Source organism: Somniosus microcephalus, chromosome 19 (assembly GCF_052327205.1).
Source record: "Somniosus microcephalus isolate GS21.2 chromosome 19, FLI_Smic_1.0, whole genome shotgun sequence".
Lineage (NCBI taxonomy): Eukaryota > Metazoa > Chordata > Chondrichthyes > Squaliformes > Somniosidae > Somniosus > Somniosus microcephalus.
Window position 1 is genome coordinate 58,049,889 of NC_141005.1, and position 23,038 is coordinate 58,072,926.

A 23,038-nucleotide genomic window follows, 5' to 3' on the forward strand; every position below is an offset into this window, starting at 1 on the left:
CATTATTCCAAATCATTCACACGCCACAAGAATCCTACTATTGATGGCAGTCTCAGAAACACAGCCTAATCATTATAATTTAGATGAAACTAGGCACATTTTCACTTCAACATTCAGCCAAGGGATTTAGAATGAATGAAACCATCCATTATCATTTAATATTAGGCAGCGTTTATATTAGTGTCAACGCGCTTCACAGTTCAAGCCCCACTTCAGGATGAGCACATAGTTTAGAGTGACACTTCAGTAGAGGGAGTATTGCTTTGATGAGAAGTTAAAGCAAAGCCTCACCTGTCTGTTAAGGGGAAGGTAAAAGATGTATTCAGTGAAGAGCAAAGAGTTCCCCCCGAGTCCTGGACAATATTCCTCTATCAGCCAGCAGCACCAAAAACAAATAAGTTGGTAAACATCGTGTTCCCTGTTTATGGAGGACCGTGTTTATCTACATAAGAACACTGAGTACTTCCAAAGTAATTCATTCCATCCAGGACGCTTTGGGTTATCCTGAGAATGATATTTTTATGTTGGTAATGTTGGAGTTGCATCTATTGGATGGGAGGTTAAATCAAGATGTTGGTTCAGGTTGATGTTAAGGATCCCATGGTACTATTTGAAGAAGAGCGGGGAGTTCTACCAGTGTTTTGGCTGAAAATTCCTTCCTCAACCATTAACACCAAAAATAAGATTATCACATCATTCACCTCATATCAGTTTGTGTCATACAGGTTGAACCCCGGTAATCCGGCACCCGACGGTCCGGCACCTTCAGTGGTCCAGCACGAGAAAGGTCCTGCTGCCACACTCCCTCCCTGGGATGGGTCCGGCTCGGGTCCCGGGACCGCCGCCGGGTCAGGATCAGCGCCTGGACCGCGCAGCATCACCGACGGCTCGGCGGAGCGATGGAGCCCGAGCTCGAGCAGCCTGTGGGCGGCGGGGTCGGCAGCGGCACAAGGAGGGCAGCAGCAGGAAGAGGAGGAGCAGGTCGTGGCGGTGTTTGTGGTGACTTTCGACACCTTTCAGTGGTTCGGAATTTTCAGTGGTCCGGCACCGGCCTGGTCCCGAGGGTGCCGGATTACCGGGGTCCAACCTGTACTGCCATGTACAAAATGGCTGCTGCACTTACCTACATTGCAGTCACTGCACTTCAAGTACTTCACTGTATGTGAAGCATTTTGAGACATTTCAGTGAGATATGATCAAGTGCAATATAAATGCAAGCCTGTCTTTCATCTTCCTTACCCCTGTTCCAAAGAAGCCCAAGTATGAAGGCTGGATTTTCCTTTTCCCACCTCTACAGGGTCGTAGCAGAATTCCACCCGTCACCCTGACCCTGCCATCACCTCTGACCCTGCCATCACCCCTGACCCTGCCATCACCCCTGACCTTGCCATCACCCCATTACCTGCGGCCCTAAGGAAAGTGGCAGTGGTTCCTGCAGCAGGAATCCGCAGCACCAGAAGAGGCAGGAGCCACGTTAAAGGGGCAGAAAAGCCCTGAAGGCTGGAACAACTGTCCCACTGGGGGCCTTGACCTTCAGCGGGTAAGCGCTGGGGTGAAAGGGAGTGGAGGCCTCCACAAAGCCACATTCTTCCATTACAGAAACATAGAAACATAGAAGATAGGAGCAGGAGTAGGCCATTTGGCCCCTCGAGCCTGCTCCGCCATTTAATGAGATCCTGGCTGATCATCCAAACTCAGTACCCTGTCTCTGCTTTCTCCCCATACCCCTTGATCCCTTTAGCCTTAAGAAATATATCCAACTCCTTCTTGAATATATTTAATGAACTGGCCTCCACCGCCTTCTGTGGTAGAGTTCCACAGGTTCACCACTCTCTGGGTGAAGAAATTCCTCCTCATTTCTGTCCTAAATGGCCTACCCTTTATCCTTAGACTGTGTCCCCTGGTTCTGGACTCCCCGACCATCGGGAACATCCTTCCTGCATCTAGTCTGTCCAGTCCTGTCAGAATTTTATAAGTTTCAATGAGATCACCTCTCATTCTTCTAAACTCCAGCGAGTACAAGCCCAATCGACCCAATCTCTCCTCATACGTCATTCCTGCCATCCCAGGTATCAGTCTGGTGAATCTTCGCTGAACTCCTTCCATGGCAAGAACATCCTTCCTCAGATAAGGCGACCAAAACTGCACACAATATTCAAGGTGTGGTCTCACCAAGGCCCTGTACAACTGCAGCAAGACATCCTTGTTCTTGTACTCAAACCCTCACGCTACGAAGGCCAACATACCATTTGCCTTCTTAACCGCCTGCTGCACCTGCATGCTTACCTTCAGCGACTGGTGCACAAGGACACCCAGGTCTCGTTGCACTTTGCCTTCTCCCAATCTATTGCCATTTAGATAATAATCTGCCTTCTTGTTTTTGCCACCAAAGTGGACAACCTCACATTTATCCACGTTATATTGCTTCTGCCATGTTTCTGCCCAATCACCCAACATGTCCAAATCATCCTGGAGTTTCTCAGAATCCTCCTCACAGCACACACGCCCACCCAGCTTTGTGTCGTCTGCAAATTTGGAGATATTACATCTCGTTCCCTTGTCTAGATCATTAATATATATTGTGAATAGCTGGGGTCCAAGGACCGATCCCTGCGGTACCCCACTAGTCACTGCCTGCCACTCGGAAAAGGACCCGTTTATTCCAACTCTTTGCTTTCTGTCTGCCAACCAGTTCTCTATCCAAGTCAATACCTTGCCTCCAATCCCATGTGCCTTAACTTTACACGTTAATCTCAGGACACTTTGGGGCCTTCCTGCCCCCTACATCAGGGACATCAGGCTTCAAAGTCCAAAGATGTGCAGGTTAGGTTGATTGGCTATGATAAATTGACCCTTAGTGTTAGGGGGATTAAATACGTGGGGTTACGGGGATAGGGTGGGATATGTGTTGGTGCAGGGGTTACGGGGATCGGGTGGGATATGTGTCGGTGCAGGCTTGATGGGCCGAAATGGCCTCTATCTGCACTGTGGGGTTTCTGTGATTCTGTGAACAGGTAGTTCTGGGGTCAGCGGAGACAGAGTCGAACACAAGAAAATCCATGAATAAATTGGGCCCAGCCTCCCCGTTGGCATTTGCATGTGGCGGGCAGGTAATGGGTGGCCACAGGTAATGGGTGGTGGGCAGGTAAATGGGTGGCGGGCAGGTAATGGGTGGCGGGCAGGTAATGGGTGGCGGCAGGTAATGGGTGGCGGCAGGTAATGGGTGGAGGCAGGTAATGGGTGGAGGCAGGTAATGGGTGGCGGGCAGGTATTGGGTGGCCCGCAGGTAAATGGGTGGCGGGCAGATAATGGGTGGCGGGCAGGTAATGGGTGGCGGCAGGTAATTGGTGGAGGCAGGTAATGGGCGGAGGCAGGTAATGGGTGGAGGCAGGTAATGGGTGGAGGCAGGTAATGGGTGGCCGCAGGTAATGGGTGGCCCGCAGGTAATGGGCGGAGGCAGGTAATGAGTGGCGGGCAGGTAATGGGCGGAGGCAGGTAATGGGTGACGGACAGGTAATGGGTGGCTGCAGGTAATGGGTGGCTGCAGGTAATGGGTGGCGGGCAGGTAATGGGCGGAGGCAGGTAATGGGTGGAGGCAGGTAATGGGTGGAGGCAGGTAATGGGTGGCCGCAGGTAATGGGTGGCCGCAGGTAATGGGTGGCAGGCAGGTAATGGGTAGCCGCAGGTAATGGGTGGCTGCAGGTATTGGGTGGCCCGCAGGTAATGGGTGGCGGGCAGGTAATGGGCAGAGGCAGGTAATGGGTGGCGGGCAGGTAATGGGCGGAGGCAGGTAATGGGCGGAGGCAGGTAATGGGTGGCGGGCAGGTAATGGGTGGCGGGCAGGTAATGGGTGAAGGCAGGTAATGGGCGGAGGCAGGTAATGGACGGAGGCAGGTAATGGGTGGCCGGCAGGTATTGGGTGGCCCGCAGGTAATGGGTGGCGGGCAGGTAATGGGCGGAGGCAGGTAATGGGTGGCGGGCAGGTATTGGGTGGCGGGCAGGTAATGGGTGGAGGCAGGTAATGGGTGACGGACAGGTAATGGGTGGCCGCAGGTAATGGGTGGCAGGCAGGTAATGGGTAGCCGCAGGTAATGGGTGGCTGCAGGTATTGGGTGGCCCGCAGGTAATGGGTGGCGGGCAGGTAATGGGCAGAGGCAGGTAATGGGTGGCGGGCAGGTAATGGGCGGAGGCAGGTAATGGGCGGAGGCAGGTAATGGGCAGAGGCAGGTAATGGGCAGAGGCAGGTAATGGGTGGCGGGCAGGTAATGGGCGGAGGCAGGTAATGGGTGAACGCAGGTAATGGGCGGAGGCAGGTAATGGACGGAGGCAGGTAATGGGTGGCCGGCAGGTATTGGGTGGCCCGCAGGTAATGGGTGGCGGGCAGGTAATGGGCGGAGGCAGGTAATGGGTGGCGGGCAGGTATTGGGTGGCGGGCAGGTAATGGGTGGAGGCAGGTAATGGGTGACGGACAGGTAATGGGTGGCCGCAGGTAATGGGTGGCGGGCAGGTAATGGGTGGAGGCAGGTAATGGGTGACGGACAGGTAATGGGTGACCGCAGGTAATGGGTGGCCGCAGGTAATGGGTGGCAGGCAGGTAATGGGCGGAGGCAGGTAATGAGTGGCGGGCAGGTAATGGGCGGAGGCAGGTAATGGGTGACGGGCAGGTAATGGGTGGCTGCAGGTAATGGGTGGCTGCAGGTAATGGGTGGCGGGCAGGTAATGGGTGGCCGCAGGTAATGGGCGGAGGCAGGTAATGGGTGGCGGGCAGGTAATGGGTGGAGGCAGGTAATGGGTGGCGGGCAGGTAATGGGTGGCCGCAGGTAATGGGTGGAGGCAGGTAATGGGTGAAGGCAGGTAATGGGCAGAGGCAGGTAATGGGCGGAGGCAGGTAATGGGTGGCCGCAGGTAATGGGCGGAGGCAGGTAATGGGTGAAGGCAGGTAATGGGCGGAGGCAGGTAATGGACGGAGGCAGGTAATGGGCGGAGGCAGGTAATGGACGGAGGCAGGTAATGGGTGGCGGGCAGGTAATGGGTGGCGGGCAGGTAATGGGTGAAGGCAGGTAATGGGCGGAGGCAGGTAATGGGCGGAGGCAGGTAATGGGCGGAGGCAGGTAATGGGTGGCCGCTAGTAGTCCCAGCTGGGGTGGGGGGAAATTAAGTTGAGGAGAATCGGTGGGTTGGGGTCGTCCTCGCTGCCTGATTGTTCTCGTTGTCCTGCTCAATTTGGGGTGGGGCAGCGAATGCAAATCCAGGCCTGCTTGTCTAGTGAGACCAGGACTCGAAAGTGGACAACCTAATTGATACATCAGTAACGAATAGATAAAAAGGCCTGTAACACTGCTCTTAGTGTGTATTGTACTGCACAGATTGTCAAATTACAGAATTATAACAGATACTTTTCTGAACTACTAAGTACATCATGAAAGTGGTTAATGTTCATCATCCGAGCCCCAAGGCAGGATTATCACCTTCAATTAAAGTACTTGTTTTTGCTTGTTTTCTTACTGTTTCCATTTCAAGATGCTGTTTCACACAACACCTGTAGTGATAATGGATTTTATGACACTCGGATCTAGAGTAAATTGAATTTGTAACATCGGACACACAATATCGCCAGGTTCATTTCAACAGGGAATTACATGAAAATATACTACTCTGTATACAAAATCAAAAAAATTACTTTACTGTTCTACACTTAATAAAATGTGTTTTCATATAAATTTAGAATCATAGAATAGAATCATAGAATGGTTACAGCACGGAAGAAGGCCATTCGGCCTGTCGAGCCCGTGCCAGTTCTCTGCAAGGGCACTTCAGCTAGTCCCACTCCCCCGCCCTTTCTCCGTCACCCTACAAATTTCTCTCCTTCCGATACTTATTCAACTCCCTTTTTAAAGCCGTCAATGAATCTGCCTCCACCACCCTTTCAGGCAGGGCATTCCAGATCTTAACCACTCGCTGCGTAAAAAACATTTTTCTTACGTCGCCTTTGGTTCTTTTGCCAATTACCTTAAATCTGTGTCCTCTGGTTCTCGACCCTTCTGCCAATGGGAACAGTTTCTCTCTATCTACTCTGTCCAGACCCCTCATGATTTTGAACACCTCTGTCAAATCTCCTCTCAATCTTCCCTGCTCCAAGGAGAACAACCCCAGCTTCTCCAATCTATCAATGTAACTGAAGTCCCTCATTCCTGGAATCATTCTCGTAAATTTTTTCTGCACCTTCTCTAAGGCCTTCACATCCTTCCTAAAGTGTGGTGCCCAGAATTGGACACAGTACTGCAGTTGGGGCCGAACCAGTGTTTTATACAGGTTCATCATAATTTCCACACTTTTGTACTCAATACCTCTATTTATGAAGCCCAGGATCTCTGTAAGCTTTTTAACTGCTTTCTCAACCTGCCCTGCCACCTTCAACGATTTATGCACACATACCCCTAGGTCTCTCTGTTCGTGCACCCACTTCAGAATTGTACCATTTAGTTTCTATGTCCTCTCCTCATTCTTTCACTTCACACTTTTCTGCGTTAAATTTCATCTGCCACGTGTCCGCCCATTTCACCAATTTGTCTATGTCCTCTTGAAGTCTATCACTCTCCTCACTGTTCACTATACTTCCAAGTTTTGTGTCATCTAAAAATTTTGAAATTGTGCCCTGTACACCCAAGTCCAAGTCATTAATATACATCAAGAAAAGCAGTGGTCCTAGAACCGACCCCTGGGGAACACCACTGTATACCTTCCTCCAGTCTGAAAAACACCCATTCACCGCTACTCTCTGTTTCCTATCACTTACCGTAAACATTCTAGGAATTCCTCCTCCACAGTATTTTTACTAATTTGGTTAGCCCAATCTATATGTAAATTAAAGTCACCCATGATGACTGCTGTGCCTTTACTGCATGCTTCTCTAATTTCCCTTTTAATGCCATCCCCAACCTCCGTATTACTGTTTGGAGGTCTATATACCACTTCCACTAATATTTCTCAGTTCTACCCATACAGGTTCTGCATCATCAGAGTTAATATCCTTCCTTTCAATTGTGTTAATCCCCTCTTTAACCAGCAATGCTACCCCACCTACCTTTCTTTTTTGCCTATCCTTCCTAAATATTGAATACCCCTGGATGTTGAGTTCCCAGCCTTGGCCACCCTGGAGCCATGTTTCTGTAATCCCAATCAAATCATATTTGTTTACCTCTATTTGCGCAGCTAATTCATCCACCTTGTTCCGAATGCTCCTTGCATTAAGACACAAAGCCTTCAGGCTTGTTTTTTTAACGCTCTCAGACCTATATGAATTATTATTTACTGTGACCATGTTTGATTTAAACCGTTGAGTTCTTTGCCTTCTAATTTTGTTTTTCTCCTTCCTGTCTTTTGCTTTTTTCCTTGTTTCCCTTTCCTCTGTCTCCCTGCTCAGGTTCCCAACCCCCTGCCACTTTAGTTTAAACCCTCCCCAACAGCACTAGCAAACACTCCCCCTAGGACATCGGTCCCGGCCCTGCCCAGGTGCAAACCGTCCCGTTTGTACTGGTCCCACCTCTCCCAGAACCGGTTCCAATGTCCAAGGAATTTGAATCCCTCCCCCTTGCACCATTCCTCTAGCCACATATTCATTTGAAATATCCTCCTATTTCTACTCTGACTAGCACGTGGCACTGGTAGCAATCCTGAGATTACTACCTTTGAGGTCCTATTTTTTAATTTACCTCCTAACTCCCTATATTCTGCTTTTAGGACCTCATCCCGTTTTTTACCTATATCGTTGGTGCCTATGTGCACCACGACAACTGGCTGCTCACCCTCCCCCTCCAAAATGTTCTGCAGCCGCTCCGAGACGTCCTTGACCCTTGCACCAGGGAGGCAACATACCATCCTGGTGTTAAGTCTGTGTGTTATAGTGAGAATTACTACACAGACCACAAGAGTAAATTCAACAGGTCTTTACTGGTTGGAGGTCGGACTATACTGAATACAATATTATTACACTGTGCTTATATACCGGTGTGGTCACCACCGGTATTACGTATACAGCAGCCAAAGAAAGTAGTACCTTTCTTAAGGTGGACCAGGCTTAAGTTCTCTTAAGGTGGAACAGGTTACATACACCACAATCCTCCCTTTTTAGCTCAACAGTCATATCCCCAAATAAACATAACATATATACATATATAACTTCAGGTATAACAGTTCAAAGGTTCAGTCTCTCAGGAGGCTTTCTGATTCGGCTTGGATAACGCCTTTCAGTGGTCTCTGATTCTTGTTGTTGAGGTGCCTCCTCTAGTTGGTTGCCAATGTATTGGGTGTCATCATCATCAAATACATTCTCGGCCGAGGTAGATGCTTCAGGTTCATGAACGTCTTCCACAGCTGTCTCTGTCACAACCATGGGTTCGACCCTTGCTCTCGACTCTACCAGTTGATCCGCATGACGCCTTATCACATTATGACCAATATCTACGGTGTACATCAGAGGTCCTTGTCTGGCCCGGATTGTTCCGGACTGCCATTTGTCGTTTCCATAGCCCCTTGCCATCACTGGTTGTCCTACGTCGAAAGTTCGAGTGGTCTTGCTGTTAATATGCCGAAACTATTTGTTTTCGACTTCCCTCCGCACACTTGGTTTTAACAAGTCCAACTTGGACCGCAACCTCCTGTTATAAAACACCATAGCAGGACTTTGGTTAGTCACGGCATGATCGGCGTTTCTATATGACATCAGGAACTTATCGACCTTGTGTTGCAGCGGAATCTGATCATCATTCATGGCCTTAATAGCCTTTTTGAATGTCTGGACAAATCTTTCAGCCAACCCGTTTGTCGCCGGATGATATGGGGCAGAGGTATAATGTTTAACTCCATTCTTCTTTAAGAATTGTTGGAATTCTTCCGATACAAACTGTGGTCTGTGGTCCGAACAGATCTGTTCTGGCAATCCGTTCCTTGCGAATATTGTTCTTAACACCGCAATTGTCTTTTCTGAAGTAGTGGTATTCATCTTGATGACTTCTGGCCATTTGGAATGTGCGTCCACCGCAATTAGGAACATGGAGTCCATGAATGGACCAGCAAAGTCAATGTGTACGCGTTGCCATGGGGCTGAAGGTCATTCCCATGGGTGTAGCGGTGCTATCGGAGGTGCATTTTGCACTTTTTGACACCCAGCGCAGCTTTTCGTTAACTCCTCAATCTGTTGGTCAATACCCGGCCACCATACGTAAGCCCTAGCAAGACTTTTCATTTTAACTCCCCCCAGATGACCTTCATGTAGTTCTTTTAAAACTCTTTCCCTTAACTTGGGAGGAATAATCACTCTTGTCCCGTACATCAAAGTACCATGGCAGACGGACAGCTGGTCTCGCCTTGCAGAGAATGCCGGTAACAGAGGATCACCCCGTGTTGGCCATCCTTTCACTGTCACCTCGTAGACTCGGGACAGTGTCGGGTCGTTCCTGGTTTCTCTTTCAATACTTGCGTTGGTGACAGGTAAACACTCGATAATGGTCGAATGAAATAACTCAACAGGGTCAACTTCCGTCGTGTCTTCATCTTCAGGTAGTGGCAGGCGCGACAGGCCATCAGCATTGCCATGCTGTTTCGTACCTTTGAATTCTATCTGATATTGATGTGCCCCTAAGAAAAGAGACCATCTCTGGAGACGCTGTGCTGTCATCACCGAAACACCCTTCTTAGGGTTAAAAATGGACACCAACGGTTGATGGTCCATCAGAAGTGTGAATTTTTGGCCCTGTAGGTAATGATTAAACTTCTTCACTCCCCATACAAGGCTAAGGGCCTCCCTATCGATCTGCACATAGTTGCGCTCAGCGGAGGTCAATGATCTGGATGCAAACGCGACTGGCCTTTCCGTGCCATTTGGCAATTTATGTGAGAGTACTGCCCCAATACCATATGGAGAAGCATCACAAGCCAACCGAATAGGCAGTGTCGGGTTGAAGTGAGCCAACACTTCCTCTGAGGTGATCAATTCTTTGCTTTTGCGAAATGCCTTCTTACAGTTTTCGCCCCAGTCCCATGGTACCCCTTTCTGTAAAAGAGCGTTCAACGGATGCAGCACCGTGGATAGATTTGGCAGAAATTTATGGTAGTAGTTAATTAATCCTGGAAACGACCTCAACTGAGAGACATTCTCCGGAGCGGGAGCCTTTACAACTGCCGCTATCTTGTCAGGAGACTTATGAAGCCCCTCCCGGTCAATGACATGACCACAGTACGAGATCCGCTTCTGGAAGAACTCACATTTCTGCCGATTTACCCTAAGTCCATACTCTTTCAGTCTGTTGAGCACCAGTTCCAAGTTAGCGAGATGCTGTTCATCACCATCACCTGTGATCAGAATGTCATCCAGGTAACATTGTGTGCCTGGAATTCCCTGTAATACCTGCTCCATGGCCCTCTGCCAAATTGCTGGAGCCGATGCCACACCAAAAACCAGCCTATTGTACCGGTACAACCCTCAATGCGTGTTGATCGTGAGGTATTGGCGTGACTCTTCTTTAACCTCCATCTGCAAGTACGCCTGCGCCAGGTCTATCTTGGTGAAGTGTTTCCCGCCAGACAGTGAAGCGAAAATATCCTCAATCCGTGGAAGCGGATAGTGCACCGTGTGAAGCACCGGATTAACGGTGATCTTGAAATCTCCACAGATGCGAACCTTCCCTGGATTTCCTGGCTTATTGTTCGCAGGACGTTTCATAACAGGAACAATGGGCGTAGCCCACTCACTCCAATCTACTTTAGACAGTACCCCTGAACGTTCTAGTGCTTCCAGCTCCGCTTCAACCGCAGGTCGTATTGCATAGGGTACCGGTCTGGCTTTAAAAAATTTTGGTTGTGCATGTTCATCAATCTTGATGTTTGCCGTAATTCCTCTCAGTGTTCCCAGTCCCGGCTGGAACACCTCTTTAACCTCATCCAATATTCTGGACAATCGTTTAGGTTTGACAGCTGTTTCCCCGGAATCTACCGTTAGTGCTTTCAAGGAGTGCCAGTCCATATTCATTTTCCTAATCCACTCCCGTCCTAGTAGTGGTGGACCTCCTTCAGGTAGCACATATAAGTCCATTACTTGGCTTCCTTCGCCCTTGTGGACCACTTCTACCTCTATTTTTCCGATGGGGTACACTCTTTGCCCCGTGTACGTTTTCAATATAATCTCCGTATCCTGTAAGGGAATATGTTGGAATAACCTTCTGTAATCTTTCTTATTCATGACCGTCAATGCCGATCCAGTGTCCAATTCCATTTTTACTTGGACTCCTGCTATCTTAAGAGTGACCCAAATTGTCTGGAGGTCTGTATCCTTACCAACGTTGTGTATTCTTAAGCTATCCAGTTCATTACTGCTAGCGTCTGAATCTGACTTCTGTTCAGTCAAACTGTTCTTTGTCACCTTGTGTACCTTTGCATATTTTTCTTGCGGTGACTTTTTATTGCTGGTCTTCTTTCCTGACCGGCATACTTTAGCTATGTGGCCAAACCTGCCACACGTTCTGCATTCTTGGTTTTTAAACCAACACTGGTTCTGATCGTGCGTTGTCTTTCCACAACGATAACATTTGACAGAACTCAAACCCAATTTGTTTGTACCGAGTTCCGGTGGCCGTAGCTGCATTACTGCCGTGCCTCTCGCTGCGGCCTCGTGTGCTGCTGCCATAGTGACCGCCTTCTCGAGAGACAGCTCATTCTCCTCGAGCAGTCTCCTTTGTGTATCCTGTTTAAATAAACCACACACAAATCTATCTCGAAGTGCCTCTGTCAGTCCCGTTCCAAACTGACAATATTTTGCTAGCTTACGTAATTCCATCAAATATTCAGCATTGCTTTCATTTTGCCGCTGTCTTCTATCGTAAAATTTAAATCGTTCCGCTAGCATCAGCGGCGTGGGGCTAAGATGATTTTTTAGGACAGTAACAATCTGTTCGAATGTCTTATCCGCCGGTTCATCTGGTGATAACAGGTGTTTCAATTGCCCGTATGTCTTCGCACCCATTAAGTTTAGTAATGTTAGTGCTTTATCTGTCTCAGGAATTTTATTTGCCTTACAATAGTTTTGTATGCGTTCTACATACATAGCCCAGTCTTCTATATCACTGTCGAAGGCATTAATGTACCCATGTTTAGGCATCGTAGCAATTTATCGTATTTTTAATGTTATCTAAGATGGCGGCTTCCCGCTCTTGCCGTCGTCCTCCGCCCACAAAATGGCGGTTTTCCCGCGCTTGGCGGTCTTCACCCGTCCCCCGACGCTGTCTCCGCTTCACCGCGGCTCTCGCGCCTTCAGTTTCCCCAGACGCTGCGCTTTTAGCCCGAATGCGGCCCTTATCTCCGGTCGCGATCGATGTCCCGCGCTGCGCCTCTCGCTCGAAAGCGGCCCGGCCCTTATCTCTGGTCGCGATCGACCTCACCGCCCTTATTCCTCCGTCTTCCCAGCCCCGTCTGTACAGCCAACGCGGTTGACTTTCTGTCGCGTCGCTGCCCGGCTTACCCACCACGAGGTAGTAGAAGAAGCTGACAGTCGCTGATGGAGGCTTCGAGGTCAGGATGTCTTCTGCACTCCGGTTGCTCGATGCCTGCCGCTCGACGTGTCTTCCCGTAGGTGATGAGGGTGGAAACCTCTCTTCGACGTCCTGTCTGTGGACGAAGTCGCCGTGGAAATTACTGCAGCAGGGTAAGAATCGGACTCGTCGCCACTGTTAAGTCTGTGTGTTATAGTGAGAATTACTACACAGACCACAAGAGTAAATTCAACAGGTCTTTACTGGTTGGAGGTCGGACTATACTGAATACAATATTATTACACTGTGCTTATATACCGGTGTAGTCACCACCGGTATTACGTATACAGCAGCCAAAGAAAGTAGTACCTTTCTTAAGGTGGACCAGGCTTAAGTTCTCTTAAGGTGGAACAGGTTACATACACCACACCTGGAGTCTCGATTGCGGCCACAAAAACGCCTATCTATTCCCCTTACAATTGAGTCCCCTGTCACTATAGCTCTTCCACTCTTTTTCCTCCCAGCCTGTGCAGCAGAGCCACCCATGGTGCCAGGAAGTTGGCTGCTGCTGCCTTCCCCTGATGAGTCATCCCCCCCCAACAGCATTCAAAGTGGTATATCTGTTTGAGAGGGGGATGGCCACAGGGGATTCCTGCACTACCTGCCTGCGCCTTTTACTCTGCCTGCTGGTCACCCATTCCCTTCCTGCCTGTACACCCTTTACCTGCGGTGTGACCAACTCGCTAAACGACGTCCTCAGCATCGCGAATGCTCCAAAATGAATCCATCCGCAGCTCCAGTGCCGCAATGCGGTCTGTCAGTAGCTGCAGCTGGACACACTTCCCGCACACATAGTTGTCAGGGACACAAGAAGCGTCCCTGATTTCCCACATAGAGCAGGAGGAGCATACTACGGGCTTGGCTGTCCTGCCATGACTTACCCTTTAATTAATGAATTAAAATTAAATGAATCCCACCAATTTCACTTCAATTAAATGATATACTCAAAGGCCCTTGCTTAATAGTAGTTCCTGCTACACAACAGAGACCTTAGAAACCACAAAATTTAAGTTTAGAAAAATTTAGAAAGAAAATACTCACCAACCAATCACTTACCTGCTTCTTGGTGACGTCACACTTCGATTACTTTTTGCTTCCCTCTCCCGGAACCTGAATTGGTAAGCCGCCTCTGGTGCTCCCTCGCAGGTCCGCTGCCTCTCCGCTCTCTCGGGGCTCTGGGCCTCGCTGCTCGCCGCCTCTGATGCTCTTTATGTGCCGCCTCTGGTGCTCCCTCGCAGGTCCGCTGCCTCTCCGCTCTCTCGGGGCTCTGGGCCTCGCTGCTCGCCGCCTCTGGTGCTCTTTATGTGCCGCCTCTGGTGCTCCCTCGCAGGTCCGCCGCCTCTCCGCTCTCTCGGGGCTCTGGGCCTCGCTGCTCGCCGCCTCTGGTGCTCTTTATGTGCCGCCTCTGGTGCTCCCTCGCAGGTCCACTGTCTCTCCGCTCTCTCGGGGCTCTCTCAGTGACCGTGAGATCACTGGTACAGACAGATCATACAATGACTGTGAGATTACTGTTACAAACAGATCATACAGTGACCATGAGATTACTGGTACAGACAGGTCATACAGTGACTGTGAGATTACTGCTACAGACAGATCATACAGTGACTGAGGTTACTGATACAGCCAGATCATACAACTTTAAGTTTCTTTTTTTCGCCTTTTGCACTGCCGTCTCAGCAGCTTTTCCTGTCTCCCCAATTCCCTGTTTTTTTAATTCATTTGCTGAATTCCCAGATACCTGGTTTCTAGCTGCTGGCATTCTATTACCTCACTATTCTTTTCTGCGTTTCCAAATGTTCCCCTTCTCTTATTCTCTGTGCTGCTAAATGTTTTCCTTCTCTTACTTCACTATGCTGCGCACAGAAATGGGCTGCATAGCCTGCCCAGTGCTCCCAGTGGTCGATTGGGCTTATACTTGCTAGAGTTTAGAAGAATGAGAAGGGATCTCATTGAAACTTACAAAATTCTAACAGGAGTAGATAGACTAGATGCAGGAAGGATGTTCCCGATGGGGGAGTCCAGAACCAGGCGTCACAGTCTAAGGATAAGGGGTAAGCCATGAGGAGGAATTTCTTCACCCAGAGAGTGGTGAACCTGTGGAATTCTCTACCGCTCAGGGCAGTTGAGGCCAAATCATTAAAAATATTCAAGAAGGAGTTAGATATAGTTCTAAAGGCTAAAGGGTTCAAGGGATATGGGGAGAAAGCAGGGACAGGGTCCTAAATTTGGATGATCAGCCATGATCTCATTGAATGGCAGAGCAGGCTTGAAGGGCCGAATGGCCTACTCCTGCTCCTATCTTCTGTGTTTCTATGTTTACCAAATTCCGTACCCATGCTGCCACTGTCCCTTTTATTCCATGGGCTTCAACTTTGTCGAACGCCTTTTGGAAACCACGTACACTACATCAACTGCATTACCCTCATCAACCCTCTGTTACCTCATCAAAAAACTCAATCAAGTTAGTTAAACACGATTTGCTTTTAACAAATCCGTGCTGGCTTTCCTTAATTAATCCACACTTGTCCAAGTGACTGTTAATTTTGTCCCCAATTACTGTTTCTAAAAGCTTCCCCACTACCGAGGTCAAACTGACTGGTCTGTAGTTGCTGGGTTAAACTTTACACCCTTTTTTGAACAATGGTGTAACATTTGCTATTCTCCAGTCCTCTGGCACCACCCCCGTATCTAAGGAGGATTGGAATATTATAGCCAGTACCTCCGCAATTTCCTCCCTCAATTCCCTCAGCATCCTAGGATGTATCCCACCCGCTCCTGGTGATTTATCTACTTTAAGTACAACCAGCCTTTCTGATACCTCCTCTTTATCAACTTTTATCCTAGCAAGTACCTCCACTACCTCCTCCTTTACTATGTCTATGGCAGCGTTCTCTTCCTTGGTGAAGACAGATGCAAAGTACTCGTTTAATACCTCAGCCATGCCCTCTGCTTCCATGCATAGGTCTATTTTGTGGTCCCTAATCGGCCCCCACCCCATCTCTTACTACCCTTTTACTATTTATATGCCTATATAGAAGACTTTTGGATTACCTTTTACGTTGGCTGCCATTCTATTCTCATACCCTCTCATTTTCTTTTTCACTTCTCCTCTGACCTTTCTATATATAGCCTGATTCTCAGATGTATTTGCAACCTGACATCTGTTATACGCACTTTGTTATCAAAATGATGTAAGTTCTGGACAATGGAATACTTCTCCTGGGTATATAAACACTCCAGGCATACCATGGGTTTGATGCGGAATAAAGCTCACAACTATATGTTGTCATATCAGATGAGACGTTAACCCGAGGCCTTGTCTGCTCTCTCAGGAGGATGTAAAAGATCCCATGGCACTATGTTGAAGAGGAGCAGGGGAGTTCTTCCCAGTGTCCTGGCCAATATTTAACCCTCAATCACCATCACTAAAAACAAATTATCTGGTCATTTATCTCATTGCTGTTTGTGGGAGCTTGCTGTGCGCAAAATGGCTGCTACGTTTCCTACATTACAGACGTGTCTACACTTCAAAAGTACTTCATTGGCTGTAAAGTGCTTTCAGATGTCCTGAGGCATGCCTTTGTTACCTATAGACTTGACTATTCCAACGCACTCCTGGCTGGCCTCCCACATTGTACCCTATGTAAACTTGAGGTCATCCAAAACTCAGCTGCCCGTGTCCTAACTCGCACCAAGCCTTGATTTCAAATCCCTCCATGGCCTCGCCCCTCCCTATCTCTGTAATCTCCTCCAGCTCCCCCCCCCACCCCCGAGATATCTGCACTCCTCTAATTCTGCCCTCCTGAGCATCCCTGATTATAATCGCTCAACCATTGGTGGCCGTACCTTCTGTTGCCTAGGCCCTAAGCTCCGGAATTCCCTGCCTAAACCTCTCCGTCTCTCTACCTCTCTTTCCTCCTTTAAGATTCTCCTTAAAACCTACCTCTTTGACCAAGCTTTTGGTCACCTGCCCTAATTTCTCCTTGTGTGGCTCGGTGTCAAATTTTTTGTCTTATAATGCTCCTGTGCAGCGCCTTGGGATGTTTTACTATGTTAAAGGTGCTATATAAATACAAATTGTTGTTGTTGTTGTATAAGTGCTAGTCTTTCATTTTTTCAAGTCTTTCCTAGTGGTGTGGGTGCCTGCGACAATATTTAAACAAGGGAACCTCCTGCACACTCTGGCTGAGTCAGGGACGAGTGTCCCAGCAGATGCGCCCTGGAATTTACCCTCAAAGCCCTGGATGTTGGCTCTGTAGATTTTCAAGCTCATTTCCTTTTATTAAAAAAATGTGCCTTAATCCCAAACTCAGAAGAGCAGCCTTGTGACAACACTGGGATGTTTCTATTTCTCACACTAGTCATCCTCTTTGAACAAGATTGACAATTTAATTCCAGTTAGTCCCAAATTAATCTTTAAACAGAAAAAAACGGACTAATCTACAAAGTGAACCTACGATTGCATGAACTGGAATACTTCTAAACTGGTAAATTAAAACAGTTTTAGCTACAGGAGGGGGAAGAGTAGGAATTAAACCAACATATCCGAATGTTGATCCATTTTTGAACTGCAAAACTTTTACAAATGGGGGCTTATATGAAGCACTTTAGCTGCTGAAATTCCCCGTCTCTTTAAGGCGCTAACCAGCGCTGCTGTATGACTCCATAGCCAGCCACAGCAATCCTGGACCTCACATTCATGTGTGAGCCTGGACAATGAGTACTGGCAGGCTACTCAATTGTGGGGGACAAGGCATCACAGTTTATTCTGTTTCTCATCCTGCCAGTACACTTCACACCCAATCTGAGCCATCTTTGTCTCCTCTGTCCTATTACCATCTCGTCTGGTTTTGAATACCTCTTAACTTCTCTTCTGTTCTATCGCAGCCCTGCCTTCGATCTATTTTATTTCCTTTCCAGTTTTGAAAAAGGGTTTCGACCCGAAACGTCGACTCTTAATTTCTCTCCACGGATGTTGCCTGGCCTGCTGAGTTTTTCCAGCATTTTCTGTTGTTATTTCGGATTTCCAGCATCTGCAGTATTTTGCTATCTTCACAGTTTATTCATATCCTCTGTAAGCTTTTTATTTCGACTGGCATTAAATTGACAGCAAGACCAATTCTTTTGAAACAATTTGGAATAAGTTTATTAAACACACACACTCATGCACATCAAAACAATAGCCTACTGGTATTCATGGACTCTACTCGATTACAACACGTAAGGTAATGGGTTAGATTTACATAGACTTGTACTTCCCTGAGTCAAGCAATGCACGTGGCCTTTTTCCTTGCTTCTTGGTCTGGTCTGTAGAGGGAGGGCTTCTTGTTCTTCCGCGTGGTTATCCAGAGAGAGAGAGAGAGCCTTTGGGTTCCTTATGTTATATCTTTTTAAGTCCATTGTCTCTAGTCTAAATTGCTAAGACCCCAGGGTTGGGTCTTAGTTTCATGGCAGTTGTTGATTGGCTTTCCTTTGAACATGTGTCTGTCTGCAGTGGCTGGTGCCATTTCTTGCTAAGTTAATTGTTTGTTGACACCCTTTAATGGCTCTTGAGTTTCGATGGTGAGTCTGTGGGGGGTTATCCTATTATGCAGGTTTCCTTTGTTAAGTTTCGCGCCATTGCCTTGAGCTCTGCTCACCCAGGGGAGATCCATACACATCAAATTTATCTTTATTCCATACATCTTATATTAACAGTCTCGAGACCATCACACATACAAAACATATCTTTTTATTCTTACACTCTCCCCACCCAATGTCCACATTCACACATGTCCCATGTGGGCAGCACTCCTAACGGGGCTGATTTAAACCCTCCACAGTTTGCTAACACTGAGGCCAGGTGTAAAGTTCTACTGCCTCTCTGTTTGAGGTCCGCTAGCGCAGCAGAGACCAGGGATTGAACCTGCAACCTTCGTGTCTGCGTGACTCAGTGCCTTTGCTGACTGAACCATCGGGGTGTGCTGCTGCGGACAGTGCTGATTCAAAACACCCGACATATTCCTAATCACTGAAGCTCTGCTCATCAGTTTATATGAAATCAGTTCTGCCACTGTTCATCTTGCTTATTTTAGCCTCATTCCATCCAGAGTACTATATCCACTCGACCCCTCCAAAGCTCAGAATTGATTTTGTTTCTTCTTTTCTCACTCGCTTTGACTTCCCTCATTTGAAACTCTCCTGGACCCATTCACCTTGAATAGTCATCTCATTCATATCTCGAAAGTACAGATGGTACTTATACTCTAAACACCAGGTTTTATTGTCACTGTATTTATATGGAGTCCCAGTCTGTTTATATGGGGTTCCAGTCTGTTTATATGGGGTCCAGTCTGTTTATATGGCTGTCCCAGTCGGTTTATATGGGGTTCCAGTCTGTTATACGGGGTTCCAGCCTGTTTATATGGGGTCCAGTCTGTTTATATGGCTGTCCCAGTCGGTTTATATGGGGTTCCAGTCTGTTATATGGGGTTCCAGCCTGTTTATATGGGGTCCCAGTGTGTTTATATGGGTTCCAGTCTGTTTATATGGGATTCCAGTCTGTTTATATGGGGTTTCAGTCTGTTTATATGAGGTCCCAGTGTGTTTTTATGGGGTTCCAGTCTGTTTATATGGGGTTCCAATGTGTTTTTATGGGGTCCCAGTCTGTTTATATGGGGTCCCAGTGTGTTTATATGGGGTTCCAATGTGTTTATATGGGGTTCCAGTCTGTTTATATGGGGCCCAGTCTGTTTATATGGGGCCCAGTCTGTTTATATGGGGTTCCAGTCTGATTATATGGGGTCCCAGTCTGTTTATATGGGGTCCCAGTCTGTTTATATGGGGTCTTCCAGTCTGTTATATGGGGTTCCAGTCTGTTTATATGGGGTCCCAGTCTGTTTATATTGTGTCCCAGTCTGTTATATGGGGTTCCAGTCTGTTATATGGGGTTCCAGTCTGTTTATATGGGGTCCCAGTCTGTTTATATAGGGTCCCAGTCTGTTTATATGGGGTCTCCCAGTCTGTTATATGGGGTGTCCCAGTCTGTTATATGGGGTCCCAGTGTGTTTATATGGGGTCTCCCAGTCTGTTATATGGGGTGTCCCAGTCTGTTATATAGGGTCCCAGTCTGTTTATATGGGGTCTCCCAGTCTGTTATATGGGGTGTCCCAGTCTGTTATATAGGGTCCCAGTCTGTTTATATGGGGTCTCCCAGTCTGTTATATGGGGTGTCCCAGTCTGTTATATGGGGTCCCAGTGTGTTTATATGGGGTCCCCCAGTCTGTTTATATGGGGTCCCAGTCTGTTATATGGGGTCCCAGTGTGTTTATATGGGGTCCCAGTCTGTTTATATAGGGTCCCAGTCTGTTTATATGGGGTCCCAGTCTGTTATATGGGGTCCCAGTGTGTTGATATGGGGGTAACAGTGTGTTTATATGGGGTCCAGAAATTTCACAACCAAAGTTTTGTATGTCAACAAAAAATAATTAATACAAAAAAGTTCACATATGGATGTGCCACTAGTGGTGTAGTAAGGCTTTTACCAAGGCAGAAGATAAGGAAGAGGTGACTGGCAAAACTGAAATGAAAGCAAACCCAATATGGAGGCACAAAATGGAGTCTGTAGCCAAGTGACTGAGCAGGTGGCACCATGTTTGATGGCTTCTAAAGTGGAGATACTGCTGCCTGGCCCTGTTTGCCACTCCATTGGCACCGTACCCATAGATCAGCATTGCAACATGCCTGGAAGGAGGTGGAGGCAGCTTTGAGGCTGCAGCTGACCAATACTGTCACTTGCTGTGCCAGATTCCGCACGTTAAAAGAATGAGAAAGAACTTGCATTTATATAGCACCTTTTACGACCTCAGGATGTCCCAAAGCTCTTTACAACCAAAGAAGTACTTCTGAACAACAACAACTTGTATTTATATAGCGCCTTTAATGTAGTAAAACGTCCCAAGGCGCTTCACAGGAGTATTATAAGGCAAAATATTTGACACCGAGCCACATAAGGAGAAATTAGGGCAGGTGACCAAAAACTTGGTCAAAGAGGTAGGTTTTAAGGAACATCTTAAAGGAGGAAAGAGAGGTAGCGAGGCAGAGAGGTTTAGGCAGGGAATTCCAGAGCTTAGGGCCTAGGCAACAGAAGGCACGGCCACCAATGGTTGAGCGATTATAATCAGGGAAGCTCAAGAGGGCAGAATTAGAGGAGCACAGATATCTTGGAGGGATGTGGGGCTGAAGTAGATTAGAGATAGGGAGGGGCGAGGCCATGGAGGGATTTGAAAACAAGGATGAGAATTTTGAAATCGAGGTGTTGTTTAACTAGGAGCCGATGTAGGTCAGCGAGCACAGGGGTGATGGGTGAACGAGACTTGGTGCGAGTTAAGATATGGGCAGCCGAGTTTTGGATGACCTCAAGTTTACGTAGTGTAGAATGTGGGAGGCCAGCCAGGAGTGTGTTGGAATAGTCAAGTCTAGAGGTAACAAAGGCATGGATGAGGGTTTCAGCAGTGGATGAGCTGAGGCAAGGGTGGAGACAGGCGATGTTACGGTAGTGGAAATAGGCGGTCTTAGTTATGCTCCGGCTATGTGGTCGGAAGCTCATTTCAGGGTCAAATATGACACCAAGGTTGCGAACAGTGTGGTTCAGCCTCAGACAGATGTTAGGGAGAGGGATGGAGTCAGTGACTAGGGAACGGAGTTTGTGGCACGGACTGAAAACAATGGCTTCGGTCTTCCCAATATTTAATTGGAGAAAATTTCTGCTCATTCAGAACTGGATGTTGGACAAGCAGTCTGACAATTTAGAGACCGTGGAGGGGTCAAGAGAAGTGATGGTGAGGTAGAGCTGGGTGTCGTTAGCGTACATGTGGGAACTGACGCTGTGTTTTCAGATGATGTCGCCAAGTGGCAACATGTAGATGAGAAATAGGAGGGGGCCAAAGATAGAACCTTGGGGACACCAGAGGTAACGATGCGGGAGCAGGAAGAGAAGCCGTTGCAAGTGATTCTCTGGCTACGATTAGATAGATTAAGAATGGAACCAGGCGAGTGCAGTCCCACCCAGCTGGATGACGGTGGAGAGATGTTGGAGAAGGATGGAGTGGTCAACCGTGTCACAGGCTGCAGACAAGTCAAGAAGGATGAGGAGGGATAGTTTACCTTAGTCAGTCACAAAGGATGTCATTTGTGACTTTGATGAGTGTTGTTTCGGTATTGTGGCAAGGGTGGAAATCTGATTGGAGGGATTCAAACATGGAGTTGAGGGAAAGATGGGCATGATTTAGGAGGCGACAACACGTTCAAGGACTTTGGAGAGGAAATGCAGGTTGGAGATGGGGTGGTAGTTTGCAAGGACGGAGGGGTTAAGGGTTAGGTTTTTGAGGAGAGGGGTGATGACGACAGATTTGAGGGAGCGGGGGACAGTATCTGAGGAGAGAGAACCGTTAACAATGTCAGCTAATATGAGAGCCAGAAAAGGAAGTTGGGTGGTCAGCAGTTTGTTGGGAATAGGGATGAGGGAGCAGGAGGAGGGTCTCATGGACAAGATGAACGCGGAGACGTCATGAGGGGAGATCGGAGAGAAACTGGAGAAAGATGTGAATTCAGGGCCGGGGGGAACCTTAGAGGAAGTTTGGCCCGGTGGGCTGGGGGAAGGAAGGGAAGTGGCAGAGGCAGCTAAACGGATGGATTCAATCTTAGAGACAAGGAAGTCCATGAGCTCCTCACATTTGTTGTCAGAGGTACGGGTGGAGGAGACATGGGAGAGGAGTTTAGGAAGGCGGTTAGCAGTGGAGAATAGAAGCCGGGGTTTATGTTTGCATTCCAGAATGATTCTGGAATAGTGAGCAATTTTGGCAGACGAGAGCAGGACCCGATAATGCTTTATGTGGTCCAACCAGATCTGGCAGTGAATGGCTAAACCAGTTGTCCGCCATACCCGTTCAAATCTGCATCCCTTGGACTTAAGGGAGCGAAGTGTAATCACTGTTGTAATGTAGGAAATGCGGCAGCAGATTTGTTGCACAGCAAGGTCCCACAAACAGCAATGTAATAATGACCAGATAATCTGTTTTAGTGATGTTGGTTGAGGGATAAATATTGGCGAAGACACCAGGGAGAACTCCCCTGCTCTTTCTTAGTGCAAAGTAGGTAGAGATTCAGTGTTACGGATTGCCAGCCAATTTTCCAATCATGTTCATCCAATTTCTGGGAACCCAGTTGGAAAATATACCCTCTTGTACCTCAGTCACCACCAAATACATGAACTGGAATTGTCACTTGACTCATTGCATTGCAGTGATTTATATTGACTAATCTTCAGGCAATTTAGGATAGTCAATGTCAGATGATAGAATCGAGCCCACATTAAATTAGACTTTGGGTCGGACAAATGTAGAAGACTGATTGGCTCTCAATGCGTGGGTTTTCTCCGGGTGCTCCGGTTTCCTCCCACAGTCCAAAGATGTGCGGGT

The 23,038-nt window shown here is 47.8% G+C and overlaps 1 protein-coding gene across 3 annotated transcripts in view; it reads right to left on the bottom strand.

The window, feature by feature from the left end:
• The window catches only part of acads (acyl-CoA dehydrogenase short chain), a 303,908-nt gene that overhangs the window by 72,164 nt on the left and 208,706 nt on the right, over window positions 1–23,038 (bottom strand). The gene's annotated exons all lie outside the window — the stretch shown is intronic.